Below are 12,042 nucleotides of genomic sequence, written 5' to 3' on the forward strand. Positions count from 1 at the left end.
CCTCCCCACCACTGCTACAGACATGAATTCCATTGTGGGCTCAAGCTGAGACATCCCCACTGCCCCAGGTGGCCCCTTCACTATGCCCAACCACAGTACCTGGTAAAAATCAAGAATTCTCTTATCCAACTCCTTCCTCCAATGTATTCTAGAAGCAGGACTTGGTCTCCAAAGAATACCTGTGATAAGGAGCGTGGCTGGTGACTTTTAAAATTCTGTACTGGCTATCAGAGAAGAATCAAATTGATGAGGGAATGAAATAATATACTTAAGAAAGTGCGTTCTAGTGGTCAACGCAGGGGGCTTGAAAGCAAACATACAGGCTCAATGCTCAGTCTGGAAAATCCATGACTCTATTTTAGAACTAATGAAAAGAGCCTTGTATAAGGACAAGGCACAATAACAGCTATTTTTCTCCCTCTAGGAATGAGGATTAAAAAGTGGTTAATAAGAATCTGGACTCAGGATTCGGAGTGAAGAAACCTGGAATCTGAGCCCGACTTTGTGATCTGTGCTGCCTGCTGGTGACCCAGAGAGAGCACGTCAGGACACGGATTCTTGCAAGGGGGCCAGATATTTAGCAACTGATGACTCAATCACTGCCAATGCGGAGCATCTGACCAGAAGACCAGACCGAGTCTAGGGGATCCGGGAAGGCTTCCTGGAGGAGGTGCTGGCAAAGCTGAGCTTTGAAAGATGAAGAGGGACTGATGAGACAGACAGTGATGCCCGAGTGTTCTAGGTAGACGGCACAACATGGCGATGGCAGTCTGGGAAGGAACATGGTATACGTGAGGAACTGAAAAAAGGCCAGTGTAAACTGAAGCCCAGAGATCAAAAAGGAGCATTTTATGAGTGGAGCTGGTAAGCTGAGCAGGTCTCTGGGGCCATGTCAAGGACTTTGTCTCTAACTTAAGAAGATGTGGTCGCCAGCTTTCACGATGGTGTCCGATGATCTTGGGCAGTCACAGCCCTTGCACAGTCCCCTCCCACATAGTACCAGAGTTGGTGTGTGTGACCCGTCCCAGACGGGAGTGGTGACAGCACAGCACTTCTGAGACTGGACTATGCAAGATGCTGTTGCTTCCGTCTGCACTCCCCCTGGGATGGCGTCCTCTGGGGAGGTCACGTCCTGAGAAAGGTCCCCATGGCGAGGAACTGCAGCCTCCTGACACAGCCATGGGAGTAAGCTGTCGGGGAGGAGAACACTGTTTTCCCTCCACCCATCTTAGATTCGGGGCCCTGCAAATTAGACTGATAAAACGTTAACAAGAGAAAAGCAAGTGAAACTTTATTAACACGTGTAGCACGCGTACCAGACACATGGAAGCACCCAGGGAATAACTCGAAGAGCGGGTTAGAATTGACTTATGCAGCATTTTAACAAAAGAACAGTAAAGTTTTAGAGAAATGGTAAGACAAAGGGACTTTGAGCTTCTAGGTGTGGCAAATTACGGGGAGGCAAATCTGTGGGGGAACGAACGGAAGATGAGGGCTGGTTGGTGAGGTTTGTCGTGTAGATTCCTCCGGTGCCCTCTCTGGGCTGAGAAAGGTCTAGAGTTGTCTCTGGGGATTAACCTCCATCCCTGGTAGAGAGAGGAGGGGGACAGCTTTACAAATTTCTGTCCTGTTTTAGGCAAATAGGTAGAGGGAAGAGAGTTCTTCTTGTATCAGCTTTTTTTTCATTTGCCTTCAGCTCAAAATAATTCTTATGCCCAAGTGACACATGTTGGGGTGGCATATTCTGCTACCCTCGGAGTCATCTTGGCAAGGAATCCTCCAGCCCCAGTAATTCTTCAGAAACCACAGCCCCAGCTGATAGTGGAGCGCACATGATGAGCGGCCCTGAGCCAGAACCACACACCTAAGCTGCTCCCAGATCCCTGGCCCTCAGAACTCATGTGAGATAGCACACATTTGTTGTTTTAAGCTGCCATATTTTAGGGTAATTTATTAGTCAGCAATAGATAAGTAATACATAAGAGTGGCAACAGAATTAAGTTTGCCTACTGTGTGACTTTGAACAAGTCACTTAACCTCTCTGGGCATCAGTTTCTTTCTTCACCTATAAAATGAGAGGAGTGGACTCAGGTACTAGAATGTTACCAGAAAGGGATTTAGAGATCATCTGAGTAGGCCATAAGCCCTGAAGGCAGACCACTGAGCACAGATGGGGACTCAGAATGATTGGGCTTGGAAGCTGCCGGGAGTGGGGTAATGAGAATGAGAGCTCACCATTCATCGGTGACGTCCCCTACGCCAGGCAGGCATTATCGCATGGATCCTCCCATCTAGCCTGGGTTAGGCATGAGATTGCCCCATTCTACAGGAGAGACTATTAGGCACAGAGATGTTGAGACAATGAGTCAATGACAATTCCATCCTTCCATTCATCTGAAAGTTGTGAAAAAATTGCTTTGGTTTAGAAGGAACTGCTCCAAAAAAGCAAAGCAGAAATTCTTTGCTCTTCTGCTATCACCTTGATTGCTCCCTGTACACCCACCCCACTATCAGCATCCTCTAGAAAATCATCACAAGCGGATAATCTCTCAAGAGGGCCTGAGTCTACCTCCTGGGTACAAATTCCAAATTTTCAACCCCACTTGTCCTGAGAGCGTGGAGGTGGGGGCTGTGAATGCTGGTGGGATTTGGTGGTGGTTTGGGGAGCCAAACAGCAGCCACACAAGTGCCTTCCAATCATTCATTTCCTGACAAAGCCCTAAAAATAGGGCCGCTGAGAGTCTTCCCAGACTCTTCGGAATCTGGGGTCTTTGTTCCCGCATCTGGAAACACATCAACCTGCCAATTGTGGTAATAGGGTCTGTGACAATGCTCTGGGTCTTCTTCATCATTGTTGGCACAAGCACTACTAAGTGCTACTCTGTTTTTTAGTTTTTAAAGTCTCCCTTTTCAGAGAAGATAAATCAAGTGTCAAACTATGTTATGAAAACCAACTTGGCAAGCAAGTTTTCCTGGAGAGGAGTAGGGATAGCTTTATTTTCCATTATCTCAGTGTAAAACAAATAGATTTATCCTTTTAAGATGTTCCTGTAAGGTCACCAGGAGCACGTGATTTAAACCATGGCCCTTGGCCGACTCTAGTCCAGAGCATGATCTAATCAGGCCTGGAATTCTCAAACAAGAAGGGGAGGGAAAAAAAACTGGCCTTGATCTGAGGGTTTCAAAGTTATCTCGGCACAAGGAAGTTTTCCCTTTCTGCACAAGCCTCCTGGGAATCCTCCAAAGGAAGCTGAATTCCCAGCATCTTTTAAAGGTGCTTTTGTTCTGCTAACAGTGAGTGAGGTTAAGTCTGGGCAGACCAGACCCTGTCTTCCTCCTTCTCCTGACAGGCTCAGACCCTTCTCGGCTTGATGGCTTTGCTTGGAATGTGAGTACTGAGCAGCCTCGCAAAGTCCTTAACCCGCCTGCGCCCGTTTCCCTGTCTGTCGAGCTGCAAACAGAACACACACTGAAACTTAATTCTTTTTGTGAAAATTAGAGATAGTTGATGTAACGTGATTAGCACATTTCCAGGCACATCCCACTGAGTCATTCAGTAGAGAAGCAGTTGTGGGATCGAGTGTGTAAGGACCACAGCTGGACACGCTGCATTTGCACCTTGACTCCATCACTTACCAGCTACAGGCAAGTTACTTGATCTCTCGAAGCCACAGTTTTCTCATCTGCAAAAGGGGGTGATAATGGCATGTCTGCCACCCCACAGTGCTGTCAGGAGGATGCACTGAGGTAATGTTTAGAATGTGCCCAGAACATAATAAATAGTAAGTATATGATAGTTATTACTACTGTGACTTGGAAAATGATGACAATGACAACCACAGCTATTATTAATGTCAGCTCCCAAGTATTATTTAGGGTTCTTTGATTACAAAGCAAGGCAAATCACATTTGGTTAACTTCAGAAAAAAAGAAGAGAAAACTTATTGGATTGACTCTGACATAGTTGACATATTGAAGGATAAATTGAATGGCCAAGCTTTGGAATCAGGAAGCAGGAGTAAGCCACAGGGACTACCTATGGGATCTTGCAGGTGTTGCTATCAGGACAAATCAGCTCCACTAGGATACCACCTTTGAGCCACTGGCCCAACAGGGAGGGGTAATTTCCAAAGGAAAACCTAGCTGTTACCAAAAGCAGGGGGCCAAGATACAAGCAGAAACAACTGATGCCAACTATGATTATGACCACCCCTACTACTATTCCTACTAATACTAGTATTTATGACAATAATAGTTGCTGCTAATATTATGCAGTAGTCCCCCCTTTATCTATGGGGATATGTTCCAAGACCCCCAGTGGATGCCTCAAACTGCAGATAGTAGCAATCTCTCTCTCTATATATATATATACACTAAGTTTTTTCCTATACATACATATCTATGATAAAATTTAATTTATAAATTAGCCACAATAAGAAACTAACAATAATAGTAAAATAGAACAAGCATAACAATAAACTCTAATAAAAGTTATGTGAATGTGCTCTTTCAAAATATCTTACTGTACTATACCATGAGTAACTGAAACCGCAGAAAGCAAAACCCCAGATGGGGGAGGGCTACTGTATTCATTCAAGAAACAGCAACATCAATCTAAACAACAGTGTCAATGAATACCTAAACCTGAACTTCACAGATACTGTGATTCCTACATAACCAGACTAGCCATTAGGCTAGCACCTTTTTTTTTTCTTTTTTTGGAAAAATTTTAAGTTTTTCCAAAATGCTTTTATCTTTTGGGAAAAATATAATTTTCCCATGATAAAATGAAGACCATCATTTCTTGTCTGCTTCCTAAATTTCTGACACTGTGCTAAACACTTGACATATTTTATCTCACTCACCATATTGCCAGGTTTGCTCAGGAGAAACGATTAACCATTATTAAGGTTTAATGGAAACAATAAAAACTAATGTTGAAATCATAATAATTTTTTATAATTGTTAATAATTAATGTCAAGCTATGATAGTTTTAAATTTTGCCATAAAGCCTCTTTATATAGCGAATTGGTCATTCAGTTCACCAGGACACACGATTAATTCCATGCGGCAACTCGCCCTGGTTCATGCTTATGCGGTTACTTCCCCGTGTGAGAAGCAATGCAGTTACCAATCAACGCCTGCAGTTTCGAAGGCCTGTCCCTATGATGTATTAGTGGTGAAACAGGAGAAACGGATGCTCTTTAGGGCAACTCATGTTTGTTGGATTATTAAGCGATTTTAATGCACAGGACTTCCGGGTGCTGTCACAGCATTTAAAAATGATTTAGATAATTGTACTGCTTCCTCTTAAAACAGTGTCAACTTTTAGAAATTGAATTGCAGTTAGAGTCTTTAGCTAAATCTTTTTAAGGCTCATATTGAAACCATTGTTTGTTTTCTGTCTTAATAGAGAGCTGGTTTGTATGGAAAGCCAATGAAGTATCCTTCGGGCTAGAAATCCATCACTAGTGCTAGGAAGGCCTGGGCTTCTCCTATCAGCTGTCACTTGGTTCTCTGAGCCTCTCTCTCTGGAATTCAGATTCAGCTGTCCCAGAGCTCCACAGCCTAGCTCTTTGAGTCCCAAACCTTTTGAGAGAGACACATCATTCTTTTCGTTATGAAGAGCTGTTTTTCCTGCAGTAGTGATGAGTTTGCACTGACCTCTCCATCCTTCACTGACATCTCTGCTGTGCCCAGCAAAATACATTTGTGATATCAAGAGAAAGGGGACAGAGTTCTTTGCAGCGCTAACTGTGACCAGAGGACCCATTCGTCCCCAGCAAGCCGCGCCAGGCTGGATATCACTAGCCCCCTTAGTCACACTCCAAGAAAGCTAGAAGAGAAGTGGAAAGTGACTCTAAGAGGCCACTCATAGGAAAAGACCACACAGGCCATCAGGAGGAATGCAACCGTCCAGGGACCAATGGAACATACTTCGGCAGGAGAGCTATGGAAAGTCTTATTTCAGAATGGCACTGAAACCACTTATTAAAGGAACAATTTCCAGAGGAATTCTCTCTCCACCCTCACGGGCGCTGCGTGCTTGGTACCGAAATACTTCCATTGACCTCAAATCCTGTGTATAAACCTCAGGGCACAGGAAGAGGAAATGGGGGTGGGGCCCTAGAGACAAACTTATTCTATTCAATCATTTTGTAAAAGTTGAATCCTATGCCTTTCCCGCTCATTTTGTACATCTCCTCCCACAGACGAGGGTTAGAAATCTGATCATCTAACTCACACTAAAGTGGCTGGGCATGAAGGAAGACCTGGCAGGATAAGGCAATGCCCAACTTGAGGGCATATTAACAAGAAAAATAACCAGTCCGTGCTCCTGGTTGGACACTGTGTACCAGGCAATGCAATTACGTGACTTAAGAGGTATGAGCTATTAAACTGCACATTTTATAGAAGGGGAAATAGATGAGGCTCAAAGAAGCTAGGATTTGTCCAAGGTAAACCCAGCAAAAAACGGCCAGAGCTGAGACTCCTGCCTGGACGCCCCCACCTGGTGTCAGCACCTCTCTGAATCGCGTTAATAGAGCTGTGGTTCTCCATCTTGGCTGCACGTCAGAACCACCTGGGCAGCTTTTAAAACTACAGAGGCCTGGATTCTTCCCATGAAAATTAAATCACAATCTCTGGTGGGAAGTAGGCATTTTTTAAAAAAAAGACCTCAAAGGTGATTCGATGTGCAGCCAGGGTCGAGGACCCCTGAGACAGGGCGCGCTACTGATGCAGGAGGTCAGAACTAGCTGCTCTTTCCTTCCTCGTGTCTACAGCCAGACCTCCGACAACCAGAGCTCCTTCTCTGCTCCTCTGCCCCGACCCAGACCACAGTGAAGCCAAAGCCTCCACCCCGCTGAGCCAAGGGAGAGTGTTAGGCCAGAGCTAGACACAAGACCTGCTTCCCCAGCCAAGAAGCCAACAAATTTATCTCTGCGTCTGCCACAAGGAGGTCAAGAGAAGATCAAAGAGGAGTCAGAAGGGAAATGGAAGGGCGCAGGATAAAATATTTGGTGATCAGTCTGGAGGCCACTGGGATGCTGGAGAAAGATTAACTGGAGGGGGAGGAACTGATACTTGAGAGGGGAAGGGAGGGCCACGCTCTGGAGCCAGCGGTGCTCTGGGGGCCAGGAAGGGTTCCCCTACCACGGGGTGCAAGAGATCCCAGGGGTAGATGAGCTCAGTTCAGCTACTCTAGGGTGGGAGGGGAGAGGCTTCTGTCCCAGTGGGCACAGCTAGACTGGTTTTCAGGTTTCCTTAAATAATCCCACATCTGAGCCATTACAACAGCCTTCTAACTGGTCTCCCTGCCTGCCCTTTCTCCACAGGGCCAGAGTGATCTTTCTTCCTCAACTGCAAAGCAGCCTAATCCTCTGTTCAAATCCATCCTGGCCTCCTATTGTCCCCAGGATAAAGTCCAAATGCATCAAGGTGGGGTCTTTCCTCTCCCCACCTTTCTTCTCCCCAAACAAGCTGGCTTTGTCTTGCTCTGGGCCTCTTTGCAGACTGCTGCTTCCTTCTGCAACTCTCCCCACTCCACTTTTTACTCATCCTTTAGGGCTCAAGTTAGACATCACTTCCTGCAGGAAGTCTTCTCTGATTCCTCCAGAGTATGTAAGTGCGTATTTTAACTCTTAATATACTGGATTATAAATGCTTGTTTCTAGCCTGGGCAACATAGCGAAATCCCATCCCTACAAAAATAAAAATAAAAAACATAGCCAGGTGCGGTGGCACATGCCTGTAGTCCTAGCTACTCAGGAGGCTGAGGCAGGAGGATTGCTTGAGCCCAGGAGGTCGAGGCTGCAGTGAGCTATGATTGCATCAGCATGCTCCAGCCTGGGCAGCAGAGTGAGACTCTGTCACTAAAAAAAATATAAATAAATAAATACTTGTTTCTTAGTCTACCTCCCATTAGATGTAACTCCCTCAAGTAGAAAATATTTCAATGATATTTCTAACATCTGGCACAGTTGTTTGAGGGAAAAATGTCCCCAGCATTAGAAGGAAGGAAATACCTTTGAAGAGTAGATTGAGACTAGCCCATCAAAACAGACATCTCCTTTGCTGGCAAAAAAATTCCCGGTGCTTTAGAACAACACTCTAGAATCAAAGGTCCTGATTTGACTTTGGGACTTTTCAGGGAGATCATAAACTCAATCTCCAAAGGACTAGAAAAGTCGCAGAAGAATGAGGGAGGAGATGAGGAAACCAAGGCTCTTAGAGGTTTGCTAGGAAGTGCCCAGGCAGATGGTAGCCCCAGTCTGGCTCCCTCTGGAGCCCACATCTCAACCACAGCACCCAGCAGTCTGTCCCGTCCACTCAGCCACTGGCAGGATCTCCTGGCTCTCGGCTGAGCACGTGCTGCTCTGTAAAGGTGTTTTCTAGTCCCCTGTGAGGGAATCACAGTATCTGCACTGAAACCTGAAACCCTGCCTGTTCCAGCTTGTGATACCCTTGCAGCACCCACGGTCCACAGCCCCACGCTCTCACCAGAGGGCTTCAGCCTGCCTGCAACTTTGTCTCCTCTGCAGTGGCAACGAGGGACCATGTCCATCACTCCCCAGGGAGGTGACTGCCTGAAAGCAAGAGGGTCATAAGAGTAGCAGTTGTCAAATTGTGCAGGTTCTACCCAGTGATTCCTGAATTCTGGAATCCCTAAATCATTCTGCTGTATATTTAACCAGTCTCTGGACTCGAAGTCAAAAGACTCAAATTTGTTTTTTTGTTTTGTTTTGTTTTGTTTTGAGACAGAGTCTCGCTCTGTTGCCCAGGGCTAGAGTGCCATGGCATCAGCCTAGCTCACTGCAACCTCAAACTCCGGGGCTCAAGCGATCCTCTTGCCTCAGCCTTCCGAGTAGCTGGGATAACAGGCACGTGCTACCATGCCCAGCTAATTTTTTCTATTTTTAGTAGAAATGGGGTCTCACTCTTGCTCAGGCTGGTCTCGAACTCCTGACTTCAAGTGATCCTCCTGCCTTGGCCTCCCAGAGTGCTAGGATTACAGGCGTGAACCACTGAGCCCAGTCTCCAACTTGAACATTGGATCTGCACTTTGAGACCTATGTAACTTTGACAATGTCACAACCCTGAACCTCGGTCTCTTCATCTGCGGAGTGGCATCGTACTTGCCCCATAGAACTAATATGGAGAAATAGATTTGATGGTTTGACAAGTTCCCAGGGCACGGAATACACGTGGGCCATTTGTGTGCTGCATACAGGTGCCCAGGCTAGGGGACAAGCGAAGGCCAGAATCCAGCTCAGCTTCTGCTGACCAAGCCTGTGCCCATAGCTGCGTCTACCCAAAGGGGGCATCTTTTGGTAGCTTGCACAAATGTACCCTAAACATGGTCCTGGTAGGACCTAGTATATGTTAGGTCTCAGTAAAGGTTAATTGGATCTTAAATTCTTTGTTATCCACACAGAGAGAAAATAAAAACCCTTGTTGCTGAAATAATAATAATCTAGCCTACTTTCCTGGGGTAGCAATAGAACAGCATAGTTAACAACAAAAGCCTTGGAGTTAGTCCAGGATTTGAGCCCCCATCCTGCAACAACCATGCTGAATGAGCATAAGCAAGATGCATAACCTCTCTGAGTTTCGGCTTCATCATCTGTGAAAGGGGAATAATTTGGGAGGATTAATGGCGACTATCATAATTACTATCTCCTGAATACCTCATGTTTTAAGTGTTCCGGGACCTGGCTTTATGGAGAAGTAGACCTCAGATCACCAGAGGTAATCAAATATTCATTATTGTAATTGGTATTTATTAAAGTCTTAATGTGTTCTAGGCTCTGCAGGGCTTAAACCATCTATGGAGAATTTTCTGTTTACCAGATAATGTGCTAAGCACTTTGTACATGTGATCTCATTTACACCCTTAACCACCCTGTGAAGCAGGTACTATAATTAGCTGCTTGGAGTGAAACTTACAAACTAGTTAAGAAAGCAGTGGATTAATACTTGAAACCATCTGAGTAAGCACAAAACTAGTAAGGACAGATTGCATTTCTGAAGACAAGTACAAGGATGTACTTTGAGCAAGGTGGGAGCTAGGAATTGGAGTCAGTTGTTGGAGGCAACCTGTAAGATATCTATCACTAGAGAGTTGGTATAAAAATATAATGAAACATTATACAGCAGTCTGAAATAATAATTTATATCTGGAAATAGAGATCGGTCTCAAAAACCCTGTGAAGTGAAGAAGGTAAGAAACAAGGTGAGATTTAGAGTATAACAGGATAGTATGTGCCAAATTGCGGGGTGATCTTGGGGGCTCCCTTGATCTAGGGTGGCATCTCAGCCCTGGGAACATCCACCATGGATATGGGGGGGCAGCCCCAGACTCACCCACTCATTCCAGATGCTGTCACTCAACAGGCACCAAAAACAATGCTGATGGCTGGTCCGAGTGCAGTGGCGTTTACAACTAATTAATCACAACAAGTTACAGATTTCTTTGTTCCTTCTCAACTCTCACTGCTTCACTCACTTAGCCTAAAAACAAAAACAAACCAAAAAAAAAAAAAAACAGTGGTAATACTAATTTATCAACCCTAACATGCACAAATGGGAAGTAACATTCACAGTGTGTTGGGCAGGTGGGAGTGGGGAGTAGAGGATGGGTAAATCCACACCCAATGGGGTATGGACACGCTTGCTAGGCAGTGCAAAGGCAATTTATGTAGCCAAAGCATTTGTACCCCCATAATACTCTGAAATAAAAAATAAATAAACAAACAGTGGTGAGCAAAACATGGACCCTTTCTCAAGCTGCCACAGCCTAGGGTGGGTTCCCTGAATGAAAAAGTTTTGCTAGAAAATTATCTCTGCCACATGTGAGCTTCTCTCCCACAATTATACTCAGTTGGTAGATTTATTTTTCTCTTCCAGATGGGACCATATAAAATGGAAGAAATAAAGACCTGATCAAAGTGGGGAGTGATATCATCTGGGAACTGTATAGGCCATTCTGAAGAAGCTTGTTAACCAGTAGAACACTTCCTTCAAAGACAACTGTCCTGTCCTGCTCGTTGAGTTAGAAGGGACCACGTGGGGTAAGGAAAAATAGGTTCAGCATTCTGTTCAAGCATCTTGACCACCCTCAGCTCTACATAAGGCCTCCAACAGTGCAGCCTGGTTTTTTGGTAATGACAGGCGTATTTTAGACCTGCAAATACTGGGAAACCAGGACCTCTTCCAGCCCCTGTACAACTTCAAGACCCTGTTGGCTGCTACCAATGTACAATGTACATTTGATTGTCAAACTCCTCATATCTTAGCAATACTGGTGGCGAAGACATCCTCCAAGATAGCCCCAGGACCCATCATGTGCATGTTCTATAATACCTCTCCCAAATCTCCAGCCAGTAAAAGGCCCACTTCTCAGAACTGATTCTTGGCTGTGAGAGCTAAAGGCCACTTGACCATCATCTCCAAAGTTTAGTCACCCAGAAAAACAAGGACTAGTGCTGTGGTGCACAGTAACTCTCCGATATCTCTCTTCATGGGACTCCTGGGACTCTGAGCAGGACTGTATAGGATGTAACCATGAGCCTTGGTTGGTGTGTAATTTAAGAGAGAATGAAAGACTCAGTGATATGGAGAGGAACCAAAGCTTGAAGCCAGGGACCATCTGTATGGATTTATTTAAAAGGGGGAAGCAAACAGGGAGTAGCAACAAAAGAGAATTCAGAGATGTGGCTGGGGGTGGTGTGCAGAGGGGTGGTAGACACTGAAGCCACCAGATCTGGGCAAGAAGTGCTCTCCTTGGACATCCTAGGGCTCAGCATGAGTGATGAGAAGCCATTAAGGTCTTTGAGCTGCCTGGGGCAGCATAAAGACCGTTGAGTGTTACTCAAACTCAGTAATGAAAAGACTGCCCTGATTGTATAATGACAGAACCCACCTTTTTCTACAAACCTGGGTTTTCATGCACCTGATTTAGATTCCTAGGAAGTCAGAGACAGAAGGGCAAATCACCCCACTGACTCCACCCCATTTTTCAGTTAGGTAAACAGTCCCAG

The sequence above is a fragment of the Eulemur rufifrons genome, chromosome 6 (genome assembly GCF_041146395.1).
Source record: "Eulemur rufifrons isolate Redbay chromosome 6, OSU_ERuf_1, whole genome shotgun sequence".
Classification (NCBI taxonomy): domain Eukaryota; kingdom Metazoa; phylum Chordata; class Mammalia; order Primates; family Lemuridae; genus Eulemur; species Eulemur rufifrons.